Source organism: Dermacentor albipictus, chromosome 1, assembly GCF_038994185.2.
Source record: "Dermacentor albipictus isolate Rhodes 1998 colony chromosome 1, USDA_Dalb.pri_finalv2, whole genome shotgun sequence".
In the NCBI taxonomy this organism is placed as follows: Eukaryota; Metazoa; Arthropoda; class Arachnida; order Ixodida; family Ixodidae; genus Dermacentor; species Dermacentor albipictus.
Window position 1 is genome coordinate 80069263 of NC_091821.1, and position 27436 is coordinate 80096698.

The 27436-nt window shown below is 47.6% G+C and overlaps 1 protein-coding gene across 1 annotated transcript in view; it reads left to right on the forward strand.

Moving 5' to 3' along the window:
* Positions 1–27436, forward strand: part of LOC135915097 (frequenin-2-like) — a 305612-nt gene that overhangs the window by 101811 nt on the left and 176365 nt on the right. The window lies entirely within an intron of this gene.

Below are 27436 nucleotides of genomic sequence, written 5' to 3' on the forward strand. Positions count from 1 at the left end.
ACAGTAAGCGAAGCAGGGGTCGTCACGATGGCGGTGCATTTGAGCGTCGTCTCCCGTGGCTGCGCCTGTGGCGACTCCAAATTAGGAGAAGATAGCGGAACAATTTTTCGTTGTCAGAGCGTGAAATACGGCTTAGTGGCTGCAGTGGTAGAACTATACCGCAGCGTATAGAACTAGATGGGAGGCGGAGCTTGAGATCAATCCAGACAGCAGCTATACGCTGAAAGAGTCCATGTAAGATTCATTCAGCTATTTCGGCTTTTAGCGTTCACCTGACTCCGCCGTGTCTGTGGTGAGTCGGGACGGCTGTCGCGCGCCATTACTGCATCCAATCTGGCAATACTCTGCACTACAGAGCCGCGCTTCGCTTCTTCTTGAGCACTACCTGCCCTCAATTCTACTCTACTGTATTGATTAGTCAGTGCAAACGCACAACTTCCCCGGCACGCACTAATGAAGCTGCAATAATTTCTTTTCTTACCTTGTCTGTGCTGCATTCCTGTCCTTCCGGCAGGCGGTCGCGTCAGAGTCCCAGAAAACATTCCTTGCGCCACTGCCTCTACAAATGTACACGACCACATAACACGTCGGAAGCCAAAGCACTAACGAAAATACTGGCGTTTAAGACGTGCAGCATTCATCGTATGACACTTCTGATTAAACATGTGCTACAAAATTAGTTGATGTACACCAAGTGTAAAAAAAAAAGGCGCTGGAATAGTGTGGTTCATGGCGGCGCCAGTATATGGCCACAGAGAGGGTTCTATTTTTGGTTATTTTACTGCGTAAACTAGGAATGTACTATAAAACAGAGCAAGCATCTGTAACGTCATACTGCTGTGTAACGCTAAATGCGCACAATTTAAAGCATTCTGATAGACGAACTATGAGCGATAGAGATACAAGATTCGGCACAAAAACATTTGAAGATAACATTTGCATTGTTTCAGCGTCGTACGGTAATTATCGCAGCCATGTTTATTTGCTAAACATGGGCTATTTCAAGGCTAAGTGAAGCGCAGCAGCTCGTAGAACAAGTGCTAAGGCGTTGCCTCCACCGTCACGAGACCGGTGACGCCATAGCAACCATAATTGACCGTAACCTCCCCCCCCCCCCCCCCCCCCGTGCGCGATATATAGCGACGCTAGAGAACCGGCAGGGTCGCTTGTTGCTTTTGATTGAGGCGCGCTAAGAACAAAGACGAATGTAAAGGCGAAATTGTTTTTTACGCTAGAAGACGCGGACAAAGAAAGAAGGTACAGGACACGCAAAGCGCTTTCTTTTCCCGTGTCTTCTAGCGCAGAAACAATTTCTCAATACATAGCGAACTAACCCAGGTCACCACATTGGAAAGCAAATGCGCATAGAAAACGACCCGTAGCGCTGACTGAGTGATTGATTACTGCAACTTACGAGCATATAAATACGCTGGAATGCATAGTCAAAGGCATATACAAAGCGAAAACCCACAAAAAAGATGAAGGTGTTGGTCACACACATCTGCAATGCGGTTGCGCGTGGTGTGACGTCATGAAACGCAACACGGGCTCTTGCTACAGAAGTTCAGGATGGCTTCTCGTCAGAGAACAAAGCCTAAAGATGAGCTGCAGAGTTTTTCTCGTAATTAATGAACTCAATTCTGTGGTTTTACGCGGCAACAGTATGATCCGATTATGAGAAACACCGTCGTGGAGAACTCTGCATTAATTTTGACCATCCGGGATTTTTTATCATGCATGTAAATCTAAGTATACACGAGGGTTAATGCATTTCGCCCCCCTTTAGCATGCGACTGCCACAGCAGGCGTCAAACCCGGGTCCTCGAGCTCAGCAGTGCAACGCCATATTCACTAAGCTACCGCGCCGGGTCGGGTGCTTCTCGTCGTCTGACCGAAGTCGAAAGTGCGGAAGCTTGTCGAGCCTCTGCACAGCTACGGTTCCGAACTGCTTCGCGCAGTAAATGGCTTACAGACGATATAGGCAACTTCGTGTTTGTCTCATTTCTCTATATTAATGACTAATATCAGGGAACCCGCTTCAATGGCAGGGTATTTTGAAATTATACTCTGTACGTGAAATGGCTAATCATATTCACAGGGATTGAATAGCTTACAGAGTCTAGGCGAAGAGCTCGTATTTACGGAGACCATAAAACTCAAGAAATCATTCAAGATTGTAAGTGTGTTGCGGTACTTCTCGTGTTTGTTGATCCGGAAAACGCTAAAAAATGTGGTAAAGCCATATTTTCAGCTTGCAGACTTATAATTATTCTTTGAAAGGGATGATGAAGGCATTCAATCGTCATGAAATTCGTTGCTGTTATCGCACTAGAACGCATACGAGAATGGGATAACTGGGATCTTCTTATATGGCGATATAGATTAGCGGCCTAGCAGCCTTATTGATCGAGAATCCTCGCGCGCGAACACGTGGCTCAGAATAAACGCTGCCACTTGTTTGCACAAAACGTCCCGGAAATCCTCCGGACTTGCGTAACCAGTGCCTGGCTTTTAACGGCTAAGGATGAGACTGTAGATAAACATCTGCAGCCATTCGCAGTGACGGTTAAGCATTGTTTTCATCCCGATTATTCGCACACTATCAACAGTTGCGTAGAAATTGTGGAAGATTTGCTTGGATGCGTGTAAGCTGGTGGGGAGAGAAAATGATGAACTATGCGTAATAATTACCATCATGCTGCGACGCGTTATCTCATATGTGCGATAGAGATCAGCAGATCGAAATCAATCAATCAACCAATTTTTATTGTTTTGGATACTTATAACGGCATGTTATCAAAGTGACCCTCTAAAAACAGGGGCGCATTGTTTCAACTCACGCGAATGTAAGAATGATTTGCTATCTAAAATTCAACGAGAGCAATTTCGTCATGTTGATATTCATTCCGCGTAAGGTTTAAAGATCCGACTAAGTGCGGGGCGAAATCGTCTGAACTAGAATAATAATCAGTGTGTTGTGAAGTCTATTGATAAGAAGAAGAGCATAAATCAAGCACGCTGCAAGTCAGTGTGGCGCGTGACTTGGGCGTCGGCGTCGAAGAACGTCCTTAGAATCCTTCAGTGTGAAACTTACAGCCTACGAAACAGTATTTTATGCGAAACCATTAAATGGACAACTGAGCGAAGAAGCCGGCGTCTGTAGCAGCGAAACGGCCCCTAAATTCCCATTGGCAGTGACGCCACGTAACGCGCCCGCCTCGACGGAGCAGAGCGGGTGAAAGGGTACCGCTGCTGCCGCCCCAGGTGTTTCGTGAGGTGAGGGGAGAGGGCATCCGCGTGAAGGCACGTGATCCTCGCTGTCTGAAGCCTGTGTTGCCCGCGCGTTCTTTGACCGCGCAAGCTCTCACTTGCGTTCCAACTTAGCCTCGGTAATCGCTACAAAGAAATTAATGCATTAAAAAAAACAATAAATCTGAAAGGAAGAACGTTCGTGGCAGTGAGCTTTCCAACCGACGATCCCACGCTCAGATGCCGAGTGTTTTACCCGCTGGGCTGACCCAGTGCCTTCTAAGTAGCAGAACTGTACACTCTGCGTTATGACATCATGCTACTTGGACCGAAATTTCAATTGCCAAGGCAGACGTGACGAAAGCGGGGACGTCAAAATCACCGCGGCTTACTCGGGAGCGCACCCACTCGATTCTACGGCAGTCAGGCAAGATTCCATGACCTTGCAGATCGAAGTACACCGACCTTGGGCTCTGTAGGAGGCAATTGGCCAAGATAAATTAAATTCTGGGAGTTTTACTTGTCACGCGAAGAGAGATAAAAGAGCAAAGTGTTAATGTGTATGCGCAACGACGTGACGTTTGTTAGGCATACGGCCAATCCACATGACAGCAATGAGTATGTGTGTGTGACACTCAAACTTGAGCTACACCTGTTTTCGATCATCGGCGCCTACATACCTCCTAGACAAAGACTTGACTTCTCCTACCTATCCACTGTGTTACAAGGTTTCCCAGGCCATCGTGTTGTTATTGGAGACTTCAATGCCCCCCACCCTTACTGGGGGAGTGTCGCAATGAACTGTCGTGGTAGGAACTCGACGGATTTCGTATACCGAAGGTCTGACTGTAATCAACGATGGGTCTCCCACCTACATCCCCGGCACTTCATACCGCAGTTGCTTAGACCTCACAATTATGTCTCAGAGCCTCCTGCCCTCTGTCAATTGGTGCTCGGACGTGGAAACGCATGGGAGAGATCATTTACCGACATGGGGTTTGTGCGGTGAACTGCGTCTGCTGTACGCTGCACTGATTGGTTCAGATTCTCTACATACGTTGAAAAGTATTGCGGAGGCATCACTTGACGATCTGATGTAGAAGACATTATTGTATCGTCAGTGCAGAAGACAATAAAGATTATCAGTGCACGTTTATCGAAAACGACAATTGGTAATGAGTATGATCGGCTTCGTGCGATTCGTTGTCGACCGGAAAGGAAGTGTAGATGATCCAAATTTTCACTAGACCTTGTCTTATGTCGATGAGCTCAACGAAAAATACGGTGCCAACTTTAAAAAATGGGAAAGCAACGACGGAGGACCTTCTGTTTGTCACTTGATCCTCGCAAGTCACTTTCTAGAATCTGGCAGATCTACGAAGTCTTCGTGCCCCTCCTCTGCAAAAACATCCTTTCCATGCTCTACCACTTTACTTATCTATGGCGGAAGTGCAGGTTGCCGAAGACTTCTGCAAGAGAGTTACCAGTACAGATATTTCAACATGTCTCACATTGGGTCGACCCGCACCACCTCCTAAATATGCGCATCTTGACCTTCCTTTCACTATGCCGGAATTGGACGCTGCACTTGCTGCTTTGAGACGATACTCTGCACCTGGACCTGACAGTATTTCATATACTACTCTGTGGCACCTTGGCGTGGAAGGACGAAACATCCTGCTGCCATACTATAACGCAACGTGCTTGTCCAGTACAGTTCCGAAGCAGTGGAAAACTAGCCGTTTGGTCGCCCTCCTAAAGCCAGGAAAAGCGCCTTACGAATTATCTTACCGACCAATGGCTTTAGCTAGCTGTGTTGGTAAGGTGATGGAACGGATGGTGCTAACTAGATTAGAGTGGTTCATAAAAAAGAATGAGCTTCGTCCTGAAATGATGACCGGAGTTAGACGTGGACGGCCTGCTACAGATAGGGTTATTGATCTCGTGTCCACGGTCGAACACGAAAGAAGGAGGCGCTGACTTGTAGGAGCAGTTTTCCTGGACATAAAAGGGGCCTAGACAATGTACTGCACGAAGCCATTCTTGATGCCCTCAATAATTTGGGCATCGGCGGCCGTCTCTACATTGCATTGTATATTACCTATATGGTCGCACAGTCTTCATGTCCACAAATGATGGCGAAAAGAGAAGACACGTTGTTGTCCGCGGAGTGCCTTTAGAAGGAGTGCTCAGCCCGACCCTTTTCAATGTTGCCCTTATTGACCTTGCGGAAGTAGTTCCTGATACAGTATGCATCAGCAACTACGCCGACGACATATGCACATGGGCGTCCGGAGTCATGCAACCGCAACTTCGTGCAAGATTGTAGTGAGCTGTTTCGCTCGGTACCGTCAATGCCAAGGACTGCCACTGGCCATAGATAAGTGTGCTGCGATAGCGTTCACACGAAAGCTTATGTGTCGGTATCCGATTATTATCAACGCCAATGCCATTCCATATGTGACCCACCATAGATATCTGGGTGTGGTCATTGACCGCGGTATTTCATGGTCGAATGCATGTGGCAATGTTACAGAAGAAATTAACTGGACTTGCTCAAGTTTTTCGCTTTCTGGCCGGTATGAAGCAGGGCACATCTTAGCATTCGCTACTCCGGTTGTACCAGGCTCTCTACGTCGGCTATTTGGTACAGCCTGCCAGTTTCATCACGTATGGGCCCGTCATGTTTGCGTACGCTCGAAAGTGCTCAGGCACAGATGAGGAGAGCATGTGTAGGGGCTCCGCATTGCACCTCAACTTATGGCACAATTGAGGAAGCTCACGTCACCCCTATACCCGTCTTTCTACGATGCGAACCCCTTCGACTATTCCTGCGGCTGCAGTGCCATCACTTATGCCACCCCTTAGAGACACTTCCCGACCTGCGGCCGGACACTACATTTTCGAGAATCATTAAACGCCAAAAATCCGCCATACCATCGTACTTTGCCCTTGCTGAGCTTCCATGTATGCCCCCAAGGGTAATGTCCAAAATACGGGTACGTCTATCAATTCCCAGAATTTCAAAAAAAATCACGAATACCTACCGTGGGCCTCAGACATCCAAGACTTGAATATATGTCATAAGAATATGGCTTATCTGTGAATGTATATACAGATGGATCGGTCTCGTCGTATGCCTCAGGTGCGGCTTTCGTCGTGCCTGCGCATGAAGTCATTCGACGGTTTCGTCTGCGAAACAAGACACCAACATCCACGGAACTAGTGGCAAGCAGAGAGGCAGTGAACTATATTTCGCGACAGCCTCCTCAAGTATGGGCCGTCTTTAGTGATGCGAAATCGGCTCTGCAGTTAGTTAGAATCGTAATGAAACAAAGCCCTTACACAGAGTGTTGGCTCATACACTCTATCGGAAGAGAACGGCCACTACATTGCATTTCAATGGGTTTCCACTCACTGTGCTGTACACGCCAACGAACTGGCCGATGCCGAAGTGAAAAAAGTGTTTGAAGAACCAGAGCCACTGCTTGCGATTCCTTTTTCAAAAGCGGACGTCAACTGGCTTCTTTCATGGGTTATCTGAAAGAGACAGAAAAGACAGATCCGGATAATCGCCACAGACGACTCCAAAGATTGGACCCTACTATGAAATTTAGCCTACCACTGAAAATTCAGCGCAGCTGTGCCAGTCTCCTGCACAGACATAGGCTGGGTGTGGTATTTACGCGTGGGTACTTGCACTTCATGCGACGAACCGAGTCTCCCGACTGTGAGCTGTGCAATGTGAACGAGACTATAGGTCATGTGCTGTGTGACTGGCCTCAATACGCGCAAGAGCGTCAAAAGTTGAACAATGACCTTACGCGCCTCGGCAGCCCGCCGCGGTTGTAAAACGTTATTTTAGGCCCTTGGCCAGACGTTAAATCGGGTTTTAATGCCATCCAGGCGTTCCTTGATTTCTTCAAAAGCGCGGGCCTGTACTGTAGGCTTTGAGTAGACCAAATTGCTTACTATATGCTTTACGCCTTCCTCCTCTCATCATTTTCACCCATCATGCGCCTTTTTCTTCCATCTTTCTTTCCCTCTTCCCCTTCCCCCAACACAGAGTAGTAGTAGGCCAGCCTCTCTGCATTTTGTATTATTAAACATTTCTCTCTCTCTCTCTCTGGGGTTTTTACGTGCCAAAACCACAATTTGATTATGAGGCACGCCGTATATAGTGAGGCTTCCCGGATTGATTTTGACCGCCTTCAGTTCTTTAACGTGCACGCAATACAGGGCAGCCAGGCATTTTTGCATTTCACCCCCTTCGAAATGCGGCCTCAGCGGTCGGGATTCGATACTGCGCCCTCGATCTCCGTAGCGCAACGCCATAGCCATGTACGCCACCACGGCGGGTGGCAATGACCAAGCGTCTCAGCGCGCTCGCTTGTTCGTGAGGAGATTGCAGCTCGAATGCCCGCTCAGCGGCTTTCAATTGGACAGTAATGCTTTCGCATTCAAAACTGACAAGAAGTGGTTAGGTGTCCTCAGAATTCTTTATTCGAATTTAACATCAACAAATGAATATAGACAAATGAGTCTGCCGAGGAAATTAAAGATAAAATAAATATACAAATAAAACAAGGGGAGGGGGATACGCGAGACAACTAATGGTATTCATTGACCATGTTAGCGGAGCAGAATAGCGAGAACGGCATAGCTCACGGGGAACGGATTATAGAAAATGATTCAATACACACGACAGTGGCATGGATCGAAGCGTTTGGCGAACGAAGGCATACGCGTCCGGGTAATAGGAGGATCTTCGCTTATGGGGCAAGCACTTAGGCGATGAAAAGAAATGTAATAATGGGACACTCATCAGATTAATATCGGTTACTTGTTAATTTCGTGTTGGTTCGCGAGTAATGAACTGCTATGCACCTCTGGGATAGAAAGCTGCATGCAGGCTTGTCCTGCTCGCGTACCCAGCTTCCGCGTTTGTTAACCTGCCGTTGGTAAGCTCCATCTGGAAAAAAAAGAAGAGAAAATAACAATAACTAGAAAAATCTATCTGGTTCTACAGACGTGGTCTAGGTACGTTTAGCAAACTAAAGGAACCCTATTACTGCTATTCACTGCACGCCAGCTGTGAAAGTCTTTGACTATCTTTGTCCCCTCTTCGTCATAATAATGACCCCTTTTCTGCCTTCCCCAGTGATTCGTAGGGAGCCATATAAACAACGAAATACCGAATAAACCTTTTGAAACGTCTGTTTTCTTCCTTTTCTCGCGTAACTTCCACTCTACTAGAAGTCGTCCAGTGGGTTCTCAAGTGCGCCGAAGGAGGGCCGGAGTAAGGTGGGGCGTTGGGCGAGGCGAAAGTAGGAGGTCCGCTATACGGTGACTGTCTGTATCCCGGTGAGACTGCTGTTCTTAGCGAGCTGGCTGAAATTAATTATTCGAGTGAACTTTGGAAGCAGGAATATCGTTTGGTCGGGCCGAATCTCGCAGAATACGCTCTCTGCATAATCCCTCCTACACGTACTCCATAAGCTGAAGCAACTTCGTCAATCCTTAAGCAGCCGCACAGCCCTTCCAAAACACTCGCTAACTTTTCGAGGCAAACGAGTTTCAGATTAAGGGCACGATAGGCTGTGCCTGATGCAGGGATCGAGCGCGGGGATCGCTTTTTCGGAAATGCGGCAGGTGTGCGTGGCGATCCCACTGGGCGAGCCCTAACGGAGCAGTACTGTCTACGGAGTCCCTCGATTAGTCGGATGTGCGCACAGTCGGCTTGAAAAGCGGTGCGCACACGTGAGCTGGCGAATTCTAGTGCGTACTCCCGAGGGAAAAAACGCTGCCGAAATAGCGGTTCGTTGGAAATGTAGAGAGTACCGTGAAGTTCCTGTCATCGGGGAATGGAATAAGCCTCTCCTGCGGCTTTATTTCTTTTACACGTGGGGGAGAAGTCGAAAGCAGACAATGGCTGAAAGTACGCGAAGAGACCTCGCAAATTGGAATCCATAGCTAGACGAGCCTGAAAGGTGGACTAAATGCCAAACTCCTGGCAGCTAGCTACCCGGAAAAGATAATTACCCTATACAAGAAGCACGCAAGAGGTGCTACCCTTAAAAGCGCCCGAGAATGAAGGGTTGTGAAAGCCAGATATTAAGGTCCACTCTCTCGGCATCGTTGCTTCCCCTTGAGCAGGCTCACTTCCTGCCCTGTTCCCCCTTCAAAGTTCCAGGAGACTTTAGTATCCTACACCAGAATTGTCTTGTAGCCATAAGTCACTGGACAATAAGAAAAGGTAGAAAAGATAGAAACAAAAAAGCAAAAACGGTCACTTGAAATGCGTCCGGTTAGCTACCATATGTGAGGGAAAAGGGACAAAGGTAGAGAAAGATGAGAAGAAAGAGTGAAAGAAATGAAGTTGTTTAAAGCCTGTGCCATGCGCTGCCGGAGTAACCATGCAAGACTGCAAATTGGGCTAGTTGGAATGTTGGATTCAGAGTTACAGGTGTAGGACACCTCTCAATTAAGTATTGCAGTTGAAGGCTGGGAGGACTCTGCTTACCTGGCTTCCATGGCAAAACTCGCGGATTTTCGGGTCGCCGTCTCCGCAGTTGAATGGTCTCTAACTCGACCGTATGTTCAACATCTATTGCCAGGCTATTATTGCCAGGGTTTATTCCGTCATCATTTACGTCAAGTGCATCATCGCATCGAGACGCATCAATACGCTTTGCTTGGTGAGGCGTCTAAAGTTGCTGGTGGCGAGAACAGACACGAAAAGGATGGTGAATCGCTCAGGGGTTCGCGTCGCCCTCACAGTGGGTGTACTCGAACGGGATAACGATCAGTTCATTATTCTTTTCGCCCTGCAGCTTAGCACAACCTCGAAGCTGTTGTCTTCTTACAAAAGCTTCGATTCGTCATGGATACCGTCGGTGTCAGCACTGCTTCTGTCGCCGTTGTGTGAGGAGGACGCGCATGGGGCTGTTTTTACCTGTGAAACAGGCTGGCGACGGTCTCTCGCAGCAAAATACCCCCCCCCCCCCCCCCCAAAAAAAAAAAGAAAGAACAAGAAGATAAGGTACAAAAATTAAAATAAATAAGAATGGTACGATAATTGAGAGCTGAAAGACAGCTTTCCGCAACAAAGACATTTCGTCATCGTCGAACAAGGTACCGCAGCTCTCGTTGTGCCGACTCTAGTACGCATACATGCGGTTGCGTGGATATTTTGCTCGCGCCGAGTAGAGGCTCCCGCAGAAAGATACATTATAGTGTGATAATTCCTCTTACACAAAATATGTAAAGTCACGCAGGTTCAACGCAGATCTTGGGACTGTTAGCATCAGGACAGAAACACAGAATGTTTCTCACTAAAACCCAGTGCACAGTGTATTCATCGCTTACAATAACTTCGCCTATTTGAATTCACCAGCTTGTTGGCTCGTCCTACGCGCAACGAGGTGCGCGCATCGTGGTCATAGCGGAATGCGTGAAAATGCGTAAAAGTGTGTCCATTTCTCCATGGAACGTAAATCTTCATAGAAAAGGCAACAAAATGTTTCTTTTTTCTCTAAAGATTAAGCTGCAGCTGGCAGAGGCCGATAAGTACTAACTTTTGTTGGTAGCTATCCAGGAGCCAGCAGAGGCGTACTTAGCAGTTACTTGGAGACGGCCGTGCAGTTTCCATAGAAGCACAGGCGGAAGGGGACACCAGGCTGTGCCAACAACAAGGAACAAACTATAGATAAGTAAAAAGAGAGGCTTTCCCGAAGTATCCGACAACGCAAAAGATAGTTTCCGTTGGTTTCGCGAAAACGTCTCAGGGGACAGTGGAGACTATTCTGTTTTCTTCGTTCTGCTCTCCAGTAGTGCGGAAGTAAAATGGCGAGTCTGCGCGTCTCTAATAAAGCTGGACGGATTTTCTTCCTGGCGAGGTCGCGGCAGCAAGGTGACACCGAGTTGAGTAGACCTGGGTAAGAAAAAAAAATAAGCGTGTAATATCGGAGGGCGAAATGGAATAGTGGAGTAAAGGGGGCTCGCTCTGACAACGGGCGCAGACGAGAACACCATTGTGAGCACCAGATTAATGACGAAGATATCTGACGCTTTCTTTGCGAGAAGTCACTTTTACATCGCAGAGGTCGAAATTACAAGGCGGTACTAATATTTTTCACCTCTGTATGTGTGCGAGTGTGTGTGCATGTGTGTGCATGTGTGGGTGTGTGTGTGCGTGCGCATGTGTGTGTGTGCGTGCGTGGGTATGTGCCCACGCACGGTGTCTGTATGTGTGTGTATGGTGCGCGTATGTGCGCATGCGCGCGCGATATCTGTGTGTGTGTGTGTGCGGTGTGTGTATGCGCGTACGTGCGTGGGTGTGTGCGCACGTGCGTTGTCTGTGTGTGTGTACGTGCGTGCGTGGGTGTGTGTATGTGCGCGTGGATGCGTGCGCGCGCGATGTCTGTTTGTGTGTGTGTGTGCGATGCGTGCATGGCGCTGCGTAGATGGTAGGCGTAGTCGGAAACGTCCGGAAACTCGGCAAGGATGGCTGACCAAGGGTCGCGAGCGGCCATGTGCGCCTGGAGAAGCTACAGAGGGGTTGAGTGCGACAGGAAACGTCATGGACGGTCAAGCTCGTCTAAATGTTCAAGATGCGGCTGTGCCGCACGTCGACGACGAGCTTGTAGGGCCAAAGAAAGTTGGCTCCGATGATGGGCTGGCGTACGGACGCGATGACAAACGTCCAATGAAAGGTACGTCTGAGGTCGATGTCAACAGTCACCGACTTTTGGCCGTAGGTCCGGATGGTCGGTCAGTCCACCGCGGTGAAAGGAGGCGAGTCGGGAGGATGGCGGCGCTCAGCCAACATAGGAGGAAGGACACAAATCTCGATGCCAGTGTTGACGAGATAGCGGACTTTGGTGACACGGCCGGTGACGTGGAAAAGACGACTGGATCTAGGGCCGTGAACAGTGGTCGCCGTCAGTGTTCGGCCCAACCGTTCCCCGCGTAGGAGCAGGGCTGACGGCACTGGTTTGCGCGAGAGCCATATCGACGGTGGTACCAGCAAAGCGTTAGGAGAGGAGAAGAACGGCGTGCAGAGTGACCGGGGCTGGAGCGGCGTGGTCGGGATGAAGAACGTGGCCGACCTCAGCTGTCAGTCGCGCTACTTGCCGTGTAAGCTCCTCGTTAGCTTCGAGAAAGCGCGCGTAGCTGTCGCCAGTGGCTGCGCCGTGGGACGGAGGGTCAGGAGGGCGATGAATTGTGGCCACGGAGGGAAAACCGACATCCATAATCTTGTCGGCCAGCTGAGCCAGAGGTTCCAACGTCGAGAATGAAGACGCGGTCAGGATCATGCGCACCAGCGGGGCAAGGCACTGCAGGAAAAGTTTCCGGAGAAGTGCGCTGTTGGTTGAAGGAGCCAGGAGTGTTCAGCCAAGGCTTGCATGTGACGCAATAATTCGGTAGGTTTGCAGTCGCCGAGCTCCTCTAATGTAAGAAGTTGCTGCAATCGATGCCGCTCTGTTTCAATTGCGCCCTGGATGAGCGTCGCCTTAAGGTGGTGATAGGGGTGGTCGACGGGTGGGGAGCGTAGAACATCTCGAACCACCGCAGCAGTAGTATAGGTGGAAGCACTCCGAGGACCTGGTCGAACATGGTCAACTGCGAACTGAGGCATGTGGCGACGGAACAAGGATTCGATGGTAAGGAACCAATTTCCGAGTCCGACGACCAGAACTCCGGAAGCTTGAGAGCGTAGACCTCAGGGTCGCAGTGTAGTGGCGTTGATGGCAGTGCACGATGGGTAGAATTCGAGGCCATGACTGACTGGATGGAAGGCGGACTGCGAAGACAGCGGCGCTCGAGCTCCTTGCGGAGGTAGGCCAAGCGAAGCGGCTGAGGCACCCGGAGATGAGGGCGATGACGCAAAGTCCGGCGTCACTAATTTGGCGGTGGAGAAAAACCGGACAATCATTGGTACCGGGTGTCCACAAATTATATTTTTAGCCGAGCCCAATCAGGCAGAAGCCTGATTCCGCCGATTCCACTGCTCACGCACCGTCAGCGTGCTGGGCGTGCCCTCGTCGTCGTTTGTGACTGGACCACGACTGAACCACACACACACATACACCACACACACACGTACATATATATATATATATATATATATATATATATATATATATATATATATATATATATATATATATATATATATATATATATATATATATATATATATATATATATATATATATATATATACATATATCGGCGGTATCAGGCTTCTGCCTGATTGGGCAGAAGCCTGATGTATATATATATATACACGTAACCCAAGCTTTTTGCTTCTTTTGTTGGGATTCAGCCACAATGCCGCAACGACAGGCAACAAAATCCGATAGCTCCATGTCACCTCAATGAACGCCTTCAGCTGAAAGAGCTGGGCAGCCTCCGCGACGCTGTTAATGGACTATGGATGTCACATTCTACATCGGATTCGGTCGAATCGCGCGGGGACAACCAGGTGCGGTGGGGTCCCATCTTTCGAGGAGTCGGCTGCATCTGCCGGTCTTTAAAGAGCATCAGCCATTCTACCTTGGGTGTATACGTGAGCCGACTATTGTCTCTTTAGTATGACGACAGTGTGGTTCGATCTGTTCACTCCAAAAAGTGGAACTTCGGATGCCTTCAACGTTCGGCTGTCGATGTGTTAGTTGGGGTGTTAATGAATAAGTACACCCGTGCTGGAAAGTAGTTAGTGAGAGAAGGATTGTCAAAATCAATGCACGAAACACGAATAGAGCGGACGTTTATTTGTGTGCGTTGAAAGGAGTACAGCCTGCACTTGAACGCGTAAGAGGTGTGCTAGGAGGTGCGTTTGCATTGTCTACCGTGGGCTACTTGTCCGAAACAACTTGTTTTGAGCATACGACGGAGATGTAAAAGCTGACGCTACTCGCATCTTTCACAGCGCAACGGTGATGCGTCGCTCCGTTTGTTAATCAAACCAACATGCGACATAGGCAAGCCTCCGCAGTCGCCAACCAGCAAAGTGGAACTGTGTCTTATCGGCTCGCATGGCCGGTCGCTCAATGCAGACGATGTCTTCGCTTGACAATTCTAGAGGTGGCTTGCCTGAAAGCAACCGCTCGGTCAGAAGTCAACTGCTTCCGCCAAAATTTTCATAGTTTATTTTCTCTTTTTATTTGGGGGTTTGCGGCTAGACATATCTAGCAAAAAGGAAAAAAAAAGACCGAGGACATCAAATAAACGCATGCAGCCCATGTGATGCAGCTATTACAGCGTTGAGTTTGCGCACTTCTTGGAGCGGCTTCGAGCAATCCGCCGTCGCGCTGAAAGAAGGTACAGGCGCACCAAGTCCATCTACGACCTAAGGGAGGCGAGACGCATACAGAAGAAGATCCAGCGTCGGATCAACTCCCTGCAGTCTCTAAGATGGAAAACCTTCTGTGATACCCTTGATCCGCATAAGCCCCTGTCACATATATGGAGAACAGTGCGTGGTCTTCGAACATCACCGCAACAACGCCACCCCTTCAAATGCCTGGCTCTCTACCAAGGTCGCAGAGAGATCGACGTAGCGGACGACGTCTGTGTCAAGGTCGCTGGTCTACCCCCATCGTTCGCTACACGTGATCCCCGTGATGTTCCAATCTCGCGGGATTCTCGTATGGACGATCTGTTTTCCATCGAGGAGTTGCAGGCAGCGTTGGCAGCGTGCAGACGTTCCTCATCGCCTGGGCCTGACGGGGTGACATACGCAGCTCTTGGAAACCTCGGTCACACAGCCCGGCATGCACTTCTAGACGTGTACAATAATTCATGGCGTGAAGGAGAAGTTCCAGCTGCATGGAAGTCCAGCCGCCTTGTGCCTTTGCTCAAGCCAGGTAAATCACCCCTAGACGTGGCGTCTTATCGTCCCATTGCTCTGGCCAGTTGTCTAGGAAAGGTGATGGAGAGGATGGTGCTGACGCGTCTAGAGTGGTATCTAGAACATTACAAGTTATATCCTGACGCTATGGCAGGCTTTCGACGCGGACGCTCTTCTATAGACAACGTCATAGATCTTGTCTCGTCTGTTCAGCACGAAAAAAGCCTCAGGAAACTGTCAGCGGCGATGTTCCTGGATGTTAAAGGCGCATATGACAACGTAACCCATCAAGCCATCCTGGACGCCTTGGGTGATGTCGGCCTAGGCGGCCTTGTTTTTCGGTGGATATCCAGCTTCTTGAAGGACAGGTCATTCTTTGTGCAAACAGAGGACGGTGCGTCATCACAACGCAAGACCTACCGAGGCGTACCACAAGGCGGAGTTTTGAGCCCCACTCTATTTAACCTGGTGCTCATCGACATGGTTAATACCCTTCCGGAATCCGTCCATGTGTCTTTCTATGCAGACGATATATGCATTTGGTCATCAGGAGCGACGCGTCCTCAGGTGCGCGCCAGACTTCAAAAAGCGGCCACACGAACATCAGGTTATCTTCGAGCACGAGGTCTGGAGCTGTCCTGCGAGAAGTGCTCTATAGTCGCTTTCACGCGTAAAGCAATGAAACCATACGTTATCAGAATTAATGGACAGCCAATTGCCTACGAGAAGACGCACCGCTTTCTAGGAGTGATAATAGACCGAGACCTTTCCTGGAGTCCTGATATCTCCTACCTAAAAAGGAAATTAGTCATGATAACCCACGTGCTCAGATTTCTTGCGGGAAAGTCATGGGGTGCGTCTGTGAGTGCGATGCTCCAACTCTATAACGCACTGTTCCTCGGTCTCCTGCGCTATAGCTTACCTGTACTGGGTGGGACCGGCAAGACCAACCTCCGTGCCCTCCAATCTGTACAAGCTCAAGCTCTGCAAATTTGCCTTGGTCTTCCCAGATGTGCGTCCACGGCAGCAACAATAGCCATCGCGCATGACCACCCTATCAACACGTATCTTCAAGTCGACACTTTAAGGATGCATATCAGGCACTTCGCCCGACTTCCATCGCATCATCTCGCTTCCTTTCCTGCCGCTCGACCTCGTTCAGCGTTTAGCAAGATTATTGCCGCCAACCATGGAACTTTACCGTCAAACTTCACGCCTGCAGCACGACCATCTCAACCGCTGTGGTGCCTCCATCCACTCCAGGCTCTCCTTGTTATTCCCGGTATCAAAAGGAAAACAGAGATGTCAACTTTTGCCCTCAAACAAACCGTGCTTTCAGTGCTACATGAACAACACAGAGGACGCATCCACGTTTACACAGACGGTTCTGTATTCTCTAATAGTTCAGCTGGAGCAGTGGTGATTCCCACAGAGTGCGTCACCCTCAAGTTCAAGACATCTCACATTACATCATCGACGGCTGCAGAACTCGCAGCTATCCGTGCTGCTCTGGAGTTTATTGTTGAGAAATCATCACATTCATGGTCCATCTTATGTGACTCAAAGGCAGCTCTTCAGTGTCTGATGTCCCCTTTCAACCATGGACCAAATGAGCAACTAGTCGCAGACATCCGACTACTCCACCATCACGCAATCAACAAGGGACACAACATCATCTACCAGTGGATACCGGGTCACTGTGGAATTTCAGGGAATGACAGTGCGGACGACGCTGCCCGGTCGGCTCATGATGGCGCCCAGATTATACCCATACCGCTATCAAGAACAGATGCAGCCTCAAGTCTTCGCTCCCTCGCCCGCGAGCTTACACAAAATCTGTGGAACACCAGTGACTTCACGAACGCACGTCTCCACAAATTGGATCCACGTCTGCAACTCCGCCTACCACCAGGGTTGCCACGAGCGGAAGCAACACTTCTGTGCCGCCTGTGGCTCGGCGTGGCATTCACGAACTCATATTCATTCCGCATTGGAATGGTTGACAGCCCTACTTGTGACACCTGCGGCTGCGAGGAGACGATTGAACACCTCCTTTGTGACTGTCCCCGTTACGCAGTGCGAAGAACAGTGCTTGTGACCGCTCTCGCAAAACTGGACAATCGCCCCTTTACAGAGGAAAAAGCTCTAGGACATTGGTCCAGACGGGCTTCGGCACTCAAGGCCTTAAGGGCTTTGTTGAAGTTTTTAAGGACATGCGAATTGTGTGACCGCCTTTGAACGTTGTAGAGCGTAGTTTCGCGTTACTATGTGAATTTTCTTTTATTTTTCCTTTTTTTCCTCTTCTTCTTTCACCTTTTATTCCCTTTACCCCTTTCCCCAGCACAGGGTAGCCAGCCGGTACTTACACTGGCTAACCTCCCTGTCTTTCCCCTCCCTTGTCTCCTCCTCTCCTTGCGCACTTCTTGCCCGTTCTCCAATGAGTGGGTACAGTCCTCTGGAACATAAGGATCGACTTTGGCCTCCCTGAGCATCTTGTGCCTAATATCCCGAGTACTAGGGGACAGCCAAACAAGGTGATTAATGTCCAGCGTAGGCGCGTGAACCGACCACTTAGGACACGTCTTAAGGTTGTCCGTTGCAGCATAGCCTCGTCGCAGATACCCAGAGGTGACAGCAGGTGTTAGGGCCACCCCAACCACGAGCCTCCGAAGACAAACTTCCTCCACTCGGGAAAAGTTGCGCGGAAGCAAGAAGACAAGTACACGCGGGAATAAGTGCTCAGGTGTCCCGTTGGAGAATTAACTCTGGGCTTGGAGGAGCTCGGGGTTGCGAAGGAAGCGAGGCTGGTGGGGTGTCAGATAAAGTTGTTGAGTGCGCCATTTCTTCAGCCAAGTTGTAAACGGGCTTCCACTATCCCCCTGAATCAAATGCGCTGGGACACTGAATTTCTGTATTAATGCGACCAGCATTATTACGGTAGTTCTTGCACTTTCCGGGGTCACAAGTTGTCACAAGTCTTTCACGCCAACTTGTGTGCCTGGGTATGTGCCATTGGGCATGTGTCGATTCCCATGCGTGATCACACGCTACGCGCCAATTTCGCCATCACACTGCTGGGTGGCGCAGCGTGACACACGCGCGCATACGCACGCATGCACGCACACAAACACACAAGCGCGCGCGCGCCGTGAGAGAGACAAGCCGATCACCATTGACAGCCGCGCACATCCGGTGTGACAGCACAGCATTATGATGCTTGCCCTATACTGCGATATTTTCATGCCTGTTCTGGTTCTCTGTTCTTTGAGAGCGAGAGAAGCAAAATTGAAGGATACAGAAGGTAAACTATCGCCGTATAGGGTGAATACTGTCGCACAGTGCAGCGAAATCTTATGTGCTATCGGCGTCAAATCAAACGCGAACGGCGGTTTGTGTGATGCAGTTTGCGCCGTCATCTTTTCTTGCTTTCAAATAAAGGAGAATCAGAACAGTGATGACTGGACGGCGCGCCACTATACCTTCGGCGAGGGCCTCCGCTGTTCACGTTTCATTTGACGCCGACAGTACATGGTGAAAATAGCGCTGGAACACGAATGTCATCTCTTTGCAACCTCCAGCTCGCGGTTATATCGCTCGGCGACGGTTTTGTTCAAGAAATAACAGCGCGTCGGCAGAGAAAGCTGCGCTAATGAGGTCGATATGCATTGTATCGTTAATTTCACCGACGCTTCTTAGGTAACTTTCATTTGTTATGCGAGAGACCTCTTCTCTCTTTTTTCCAGCAAGATGAGATGTCGCTAATCTTGCTCATTGTCACACGGCGTGAGCGCAGTGTGTATTTGATTGGGACTTGGAAGTAGCTCGTACAGGCGCCTACTTTCCCAATGCTTGAAGAATGTCGACTTCTGTTAGCGCATTGCGATGCATCACCGCAGTGCGGTAGTGGAGGTCGAGTTTAGCGCCGACGCGAAAGGCTCCCGGACGACCAGCGAGAGCGACAGCGGCGCTGATGACATAACGCGTTTCGCGCTGTTCAGCGAGTCTAAAAGGACGCCACGCCGGTAGTCAGATTCACTTCCTCGGTGCGCATGGCAGGTAACCTGATACGTTCCTTGCGGTACAGCGCCGAAGACGCAGAGACTGCAATAAACGTCCTCAGTGCTATCCAGCCGCAAGTGGCTTCGACAGATATGCTGATAAATTCACGGAAGAAAATATGTGTGTCTTTATTTTTGTGTGATGGTCAATTTTATCTTTATTTCTTCTTTCTTTTTTATTCTTTCGTGTATTCGCCGCAGGCTAGCTTTAGGTTTCTACTATACGGTGGATGAAGCTCTAGAGCTCCGCATTTGGAATTATGTTCTATGCATAATTCAGCCTAGTTAGATCCGGCCACAAAAGAAGTTGAATTTGGGCATAGTTCGCAATCAACGTCACACCACTCGTTGGTCCCATGGCAGGCACAAAGTGCTTGACTTATGGCAGGTATAAACGTTAGCAGAACACTAGATATCATGTAAAATGGTGCAAAAGGCGAAGATGGTCATAAGGCCCCTGGGAGGGCCGAACGAGAATTTACATTTACAGATGCATTTAAATGCTTGAGCTATCCCTTGACCGTTTCGTTGCAATCGCATGATCCATTTCGCAGCTCTACGTGCGCTTCCTGTACCATGAAACTCACGCGTGGTTATTTGTTTGGTGCACTGCACGTAAAGGTGGACAGGCGGTAGGGGGGTGGCTAACGGTGCACTAAAGCGACCTCTGCTATCTGGCGCTTGCCTTAATTATCTTCCAGCAAGGATTCCTTAGAAGGTTTTAGGGATATTGAGAAAAGCGGAAGTTCGTTCCCTGCTGCAGTTGCACTACTACGTCTCACTTTTCCAGCTTGCACTAAAACGAGGGGTTCTGCTTACAGTTATTATAGTATTTATTATTTATTATTTAGAAGTGCTTTCAATATCACATAAGGTCATTTCGTCTCACGGCAGGTGAGCCGAGCGCCTGCCTTGACTGAAACGTCGTCACCCGTTATTCAAGTGAAATCGGCACCAGCCGGGGCCAACTTATCGGAACGAAGCAAATCCCCGAGAAAGAGAACGAGAAGAACTGGAAAGAACACGGAGGTTAGCCACATATGGTTGCATTCTGCCAACTCACGGGGGATAAAAGGAAAGAAAATGATCTAGGCATTGCAGGATAAAGGAAGGTCGGACGATAAGGTTGTAACGTCAGCATATATATATATATATATATATATATATATATATATATATATATATATATATATATATATATATATATATATATATATATATATATATATATATATATATATATATATATATATATATATATATATATATATATATATATATATATATATATATATATATATATATATATATATATATATATATATATATATATATGCACGGGAGAACGCGCGCAAAGTGAACGCACGCTGTGAGAACAAACTTAGTATTTACCAAGCTGAGCAGATGTATACCCAACGCAGGCTTGTAAATTTCGGCGAAACTAGCAGCTTAGAGCATTAGTTCTGAGAAGGCATGGTTCTGCATCTTGTCAAAGGCGGTATAAAATGCTTGCCTCTGTGCAGAGAAACCAAGGCGGACACAGATGATATGCGCCTCCGTCTCATCGCAGCCTCACGCGCAGTGCTCTGAGTCATGCCAACACGAAATCGCGAAGCGTTCGTGTAAGGCAGTCTTGGAAATCTTATTTCTATGGCGTGACGAAACGCCTGCATACCTGGCGTTTAATATGCTTTACTGAAACCTCCGTCTCCACCCTTCATTATTGCATGGTTTGCAAGAGAACGCAACACGTGTCAAAAAAAAAAGTATGATAAACAAGGGGAAGGAAAGGTGAGTGATTTTCGTGGATCGACATAGCATTAAGTGTTGAGATTCCTTAAAGGTCATGAGTTGCTTATATCGCCATTTTTTTTTACCTTGCTTTGTGCATTTACGAGCATCTTCAACGGCTATGACTGTCGTCGTGGAATCGTCAGGAGGAATTACTGGAGGGCGTTTTTGTAAAGGTACTCTATATGCAGCATCGTGCCTGGACTGACGCAATCAGTGCCCAAGCCGCAGTTCACCCTACGGCGCTGAAATGCGGTTTCCCAGCAGTATGTGTAGTTCACTTGTCCCGACAGTCGTGGTAAGCTGGGCTCTCGGCGCTGCATGTTAGACGCCTAATCGAATCCTGCAAACTGGGTTGAGGGCGCTTTCCCGCTTCGCCCATGCCGCGCGTGCACGGCAAAGTACGGTTCGCATCCAGCGTTCAGGCGGCAAGAACAAAGCGTTGTCCAGCAACGGAGAACAATCCTGGAGCGGCGCGCTGCACCGAAGAAATGGCACGGGGTGGCGAATCACAGAGGCTCCGTGTAATTGACTCCGGGTCGGCGGGATGCCGTAGGATTCTCCGCTTGAAAAGAGGCAATTTGGAAGTGGCACGAAAAGAGAGAGACAGAGGGAGTTGGAATAGGTTGGCGCAGCCTTAAAAAAGGGGAGAAAACAGAAAAAAGGAAGACATTGGCTTTTGCAAATAAGGTGAAAAGGGAAAAGAGGTGCCTCGCGCTTCTTTGTTTCTTTTCTTTTTTACGCGATGAGGACATCAACCGTAGACTTCTAAAGTTCAAGTATGGAGTGACAGATGTGTGTTGTTGTCGGCGCCGTTGTAGTATCAATTAACAATAATGAAGCTGAGGCTTCTCGATGAAAGGCGGCCGCGGACGGGAAAGCTATAGGACAAGTGACAAGGAGTCTTAAATGATAAATAGTACCCGCGAGACAGGTGGAGAGGTCGCAAGTGTGTTCAAAGAAAAATTATTTATACCCGGTGTTTCAGCTAACAGACAGACAGACAGACGGACGGACGGACGGACGGACGGACGGACGGACGGACGGACAGACAGACAGACAGACAGACAGACAGACAGACAGACAGACAGACAGACAGACAGACAGACAGACAGACGGACAGACGGACAGACGGACAGACAGACAGACAGACGGACAGACAGACAGACAGACAGACGGACAGACAGACGGACAGACAGACAGACAGACAGACAGACAGACAGACAGACAGACAGACAGACAGACAGACAGACGGACAGACGGACAGACGGACAGACGGACGGACAGACGGACAGACAGACGGACAGACAGACGGACAGACAGACGGACAGACAGACGGACAGACAGACGGACAGACGGACAGACAGACAGACGGACAGACAGACAGACAGACGGACAGACAGACAGACAGACAGACAGACAGACAGACAGACAGACAGACAGACAGACAGACAGACAGACAGACAGACAGACAGACAGACAGACAGACAGACAGACGGACGGACGGACGGACGGACAACGAACTTTATTTAATCCTGAGGAGCTACTGTCAGGACCTCCTAACGGGAGGCCATTGTAGCCGCTGGCCCATACTTATTATTTGCTTGTTTAAATATTTTCATGTTCTCGCGCATTACTGATGATATATTATGTATAAATGTTACACTCTGACTTCTTTGTATACTTGATTGCTTGCCGCATACATTTTGTTCTTTTTCTTGTTTCTTCATTGTTCCACTGTATTTTCATGATGTTCCACTCCCTGAGCAATGTACGGGTAGGGGGGCCTTTGTCAGGCAGTTGCATCTCCCTTTAGCCCCTACATCCCAGACAATGTGTTGTCTAAATAAATCATTCATTCATTCATTCATTCATTCATTCATTCATTCATTCATTCATTCATTCATTCATTCATTCATTCATTCATTCATTCATTCACTTTACCAAAAGCTTTCGAGAAGTGTAAAAAGATGCAATCTTTTTAGACTTGAAAAGGCGGCAGCGATGTAGCCTTGAAAAGGTGGCAGCGTTAAAATATGTACTAACACGGCCAATGCGCCACGTTAAACATCTAGCCTTCTTTTATATATTTTTTTTTATTTATTTGGTACATACTGCCGGCCTGAGTGTCGGACCTTGGGCAGGAGTAAATGATCAATACAAGGGCACAAAAATTCCTTATCAACAGCATCCCAACATTGCGCGTAACAGCACTCGGCACTTCGCATAACAAAGAGAGTATTCGATGTCACAGCTCAGAACGAACGCACATGAATAAAAACGCATGAAAAAAAAAGAACGCTTGATAAATAGAAGACAATTATTTATCGCAAATGGTCAAGCGCGCACATAAAAGATGAAATAGTGGGGCTTTCGACCACCTCAGTGGGCAGGTCGTTCCGATTACGGATTGTACGCGGGAAGAACGAGTATTCAAAAGCATTCGTTTTGGCAAAATATTCACCGACTTTCCTGGAGTGGAAGGATCGAGTTTGCCGTCGCTGTACTGGTTGAAAGTATAAATTCTTATCTTTTCCTAATTTGTCATGATACAGTAAATAGAAGGATTTTAGTCTGTCACGATACCGCCTTGACTCCAAGCTCTCCAAATTGGCTATCTGTAAAAGGGCTGTAGGGGATTTTTTCCAACTATAAGAGTTATAAATAAATCTGACCGATTTCTTCTGTACTTTCTGGAGTTTTTGAATGATAGCTTTTGTATCGGGGTCCCAAATTACAAGGCGTATTCAAGGATTGCTCTCACGTAACTTTTATTTGCCAAGAGTTTAATTTCTGTCGTTGATGTACCTAAAGGTCTACGTAAATATCCTAAACGTTTCATAGTTCTCTTAATTATGTAGGTCACCTGATTATTCTAACGAAGATTATGAATTATTAATAGTCCTGGGTACTTATAACTCGATACTTCAGATAAGCTTAGTGGCTACGGCGTTGCGTTGCTGAGTTCGGTTCGATCCTGGCAGCGGCGACCGCATTTCGTTAAGGGCGAAATGCGGCTAGTGTGCTTAAATTTCTGTGCACTTCGAAGAAACCTAGGTGGTCAAAATCAATCTGGAATCTTTCACTACAAGGTGTGCCTCAGAATCACATCCTGGGCATGGCACGTAAGACCCCATTCATTTAAATTCTGCCATTTACTCTACTCAAGCGAGTTTGCCGCGTGTACCATGTTTGATTTGTGTGGATGCCTGAGCGTTGAATCACGTTCGCCGGTTGAATTGGTGACGTAAAGCCACCCGTGCCGCGTGCGTGACGTTGTTTCCGAGTCTTTCGAATTTTAGGTACAAATAACGTAAGCCGGGCAGAGTCATTGCCGTTCTTAGAATGCGCTGTCCACGTAGTAGGCGCGTTGCTTTTCTAGACTAGACCACTCGAATGCCAGCAGTGGTTGCCGCACCTTTTTTTTTTCTTTGGCGTGTCTGTGTGAGGTTACGCTCTCGGGTAACATGTGTCGCGTTACCAGTTACAGAACGTGAATTTATATGGACGGGAACCCACGCTCGCGCTCTAGGGTCACCTCTGCATTGAAGTAGACTGCATCGATCGCTTGCTTCGTCCCAGTCCTGCTTCCTGTGCTCCCCGGGGGAAATGGTGCGGGAAAACCTACTTGATTACCCTAGGCCTCATTTTGGAAGGTGCCTGACATTTCGCTGTTCCGCAGAGTGACGCCGCTGCATTTCTGTGCGCTCGGAGCCGCAGTTTGTTTATGAAATCAGCTGCTTAGTCTTCAGTGGAAGATTTCTTGGCCATTCTTTAACGTGAAACTTTTCACCTGTAAAGGCAAACCCCACGTACGGCTGCCGGCGCGCCCATGCTCGCGTCGGCGTGCGTACGCATGCGCAGAATGGCGCGGGACAGATCGTACGCGTCCGAGTGCGGCCAGTCGCACGGCAATTTCGTGCGAATTTGCGGGCTACTTTCACGCTTGGAAAAGCACTTTTATGTGGCACGTATTGAGCAACAGAAAGCTGTATCGGGAGTTTTTCATGTCGCTCTGCAATTTTGCGCGCATCTGTGGGCTTCTTTCACGCTCGGAAAAAGACTTGTATGTAGCACGTATGAGCAACAGAAAGCTGTATCGGGAGTTTTTCATGTCGCTCTGCTATTTTCTCATTGACACTTTCCATCTAAATATAATATTTGAGAAAATGATTAATACTGATTACGTAAGTAGCCGTAATGAAAAAAATAATAATCTGAGTATCTCCATGCGACGGCACACAACATTACATTGGTGCTGTCCAGTCACGTGGTATTTGCATATCTTAAAATCTTGGTGCATGATAGTCCGGACACCCTGTATATATTGTCGTGGAGGTGAATTTCCGCTCAACAAACTTGGTCGGCACACTGCTGGGAGACTAACGTAAACATCGATTGTGGCTATTAGTTCGCTAAGAATAGAAAATGCAGAGCAGCGGAAGAAAAAAAAATAGAAGAAAAAAGGAACAGACGCTTCTTCACATACAATCAGATATTTACATAAGGTATCCAAGTTGTACATCGTTGAGAAAGTGAGGCCGTCGAAGATGATATGATCAGAGGTGCACATGTTCAGGTTGAGTTGAATTCTAATCTTGATAATGTATCTAAATTGTGCACAGATTTTGGAATTACTATTAGTACCGATAAATCTATTTGTCTTTGTGTACCGCTTAAGAAAAATCTACTTACATATACTTATAACCTGACATCTTTCCCTTTGAAACAGGTTTGCATGCAAGTACCTAGAAGTTACAATGACTGATGGCCTCTCTATCATTCATTGCACATTGAAATTGCACATTGCACATTGAAATTGCACATTGAACCAGCACATTGAAAACATTTACTCGTCGGCTTTCCGCAAACTTTGTTACTTAAAACATGAAGTTCGAAATTCTCCTCCTAAGGTCGAACTTCTTGGCCATTGCATATCCATACGACCTAAATTTGAGCGTTGTTCTATTGTTTGGAGTCCTTCCAGTAAACGTAACAATAAAACGCTTTAAAGGATTAAGTGAAAAGCTGTCAAGTTTACATATATACTAAATTTAAGTACGCCTATTCTCCTGCTGAACTCATGAAAGGCAACAACACTGAACTACGTGAATCAAGCAGAAAGAAATGGCGTTTGAACTTTTTGAGCTTGCTTGCTTAACGGTAAAATGGCTATTGATCGCACAGTTTCTTTCCCCGTTGTTTACAAGACCAACCCGAAAATGGCGTTTGAACTTTTTGAGCTTGCTTGCTTAACGGTAAAATGGCTATTGATCGCACAGTTTCTTTCCCCGTTGTCTACAAGACCAACCCGACACTACCGAACACACTTTCTAAGTCCTTACTTTGCACGAGCTAATATTTATAAGTCTTCCTTTTTTGCGCTTTCTGTATCCGACTGGAATAGCCTAACAGAACCTCATAACGCACTGTATGAATACGCGATTATGCTTTTTGTGTTTTTTGCTCAAAGGGTATTAAGTTCTTTGTGTTTTTTTTCTTTGTAATACAGATTTTTTTAAAGTTGTATTGCCCGTCCTGCTTGAACCAGATTGATCTGCAGTATGTAATAAGCAAATAACTAACTAACTAACTAACTAACTAACTAACTAACTAACTAACTAACTAACTAACTAACTAACTAACTAACTAACTAACTAACTAACTAACTAACTAACTAACTAACTAACTAATTAACTAACTAATTAATTAACTAATTAACTAACTAACTAAATAAATAAATAAATAAATAAATAAATAAATAAATAAATAAATAAATAAACAAAGCGCGCGTGTGCTCGGGTGCGTCTCTTGTAGGTGCAAACCGTCATTCCTCTCGAAAAGCGGCAAACGCAAGGCGCGCAGGCGTACGTGTGGTCTGGGCTTTACTGTCCTGGCACTAGGGTTGAGGATTAGGCGAGTTGGTAACGCATTGTAAAACATTCTAAAGTGCGTTCTGTGACTCATGATGCTGTAGTCTTCTATAGGTGTGACGTTTTGTGAAGTGTTGTGACGACACTTCCTGATGCTTCCTTGTAGCTACATATTTCGTGCAACTTGCCAATAAATCAGTTGGAAGTCAGCGCTCTGTTTTTTCATCTGGCCGGCTCGGCTTGTTTCTACCTTTCTATGCTGCGCTGTACCAGTTTTCGTTTACTTTCCTTGCCCCCGTATCGTTTGCGTCTGTCAGAAATTTGGCGAGGCACTTGCTTGCAGATCACGTGCGCGAACCGTCGGCGCTTCGTACAAATGATTATCGTCTTATCGTCCACTACGCTCACAATAGGCGTGTTCTAGGGGAGAAAACGACAACAACACAAAAAAACAATGAAATGTAGAAACGTTCGTCGCTATACTTCCGTAGTGCCAAGGTTTTAGGGACGGTTAAAAACGATATTTAAACTACACAAGCGTCACTTCATTTTCACTTTTTTTTCGCTCGTAGATGCCCTTGACAGTTCAGTCCAGCATGACGAGTTGC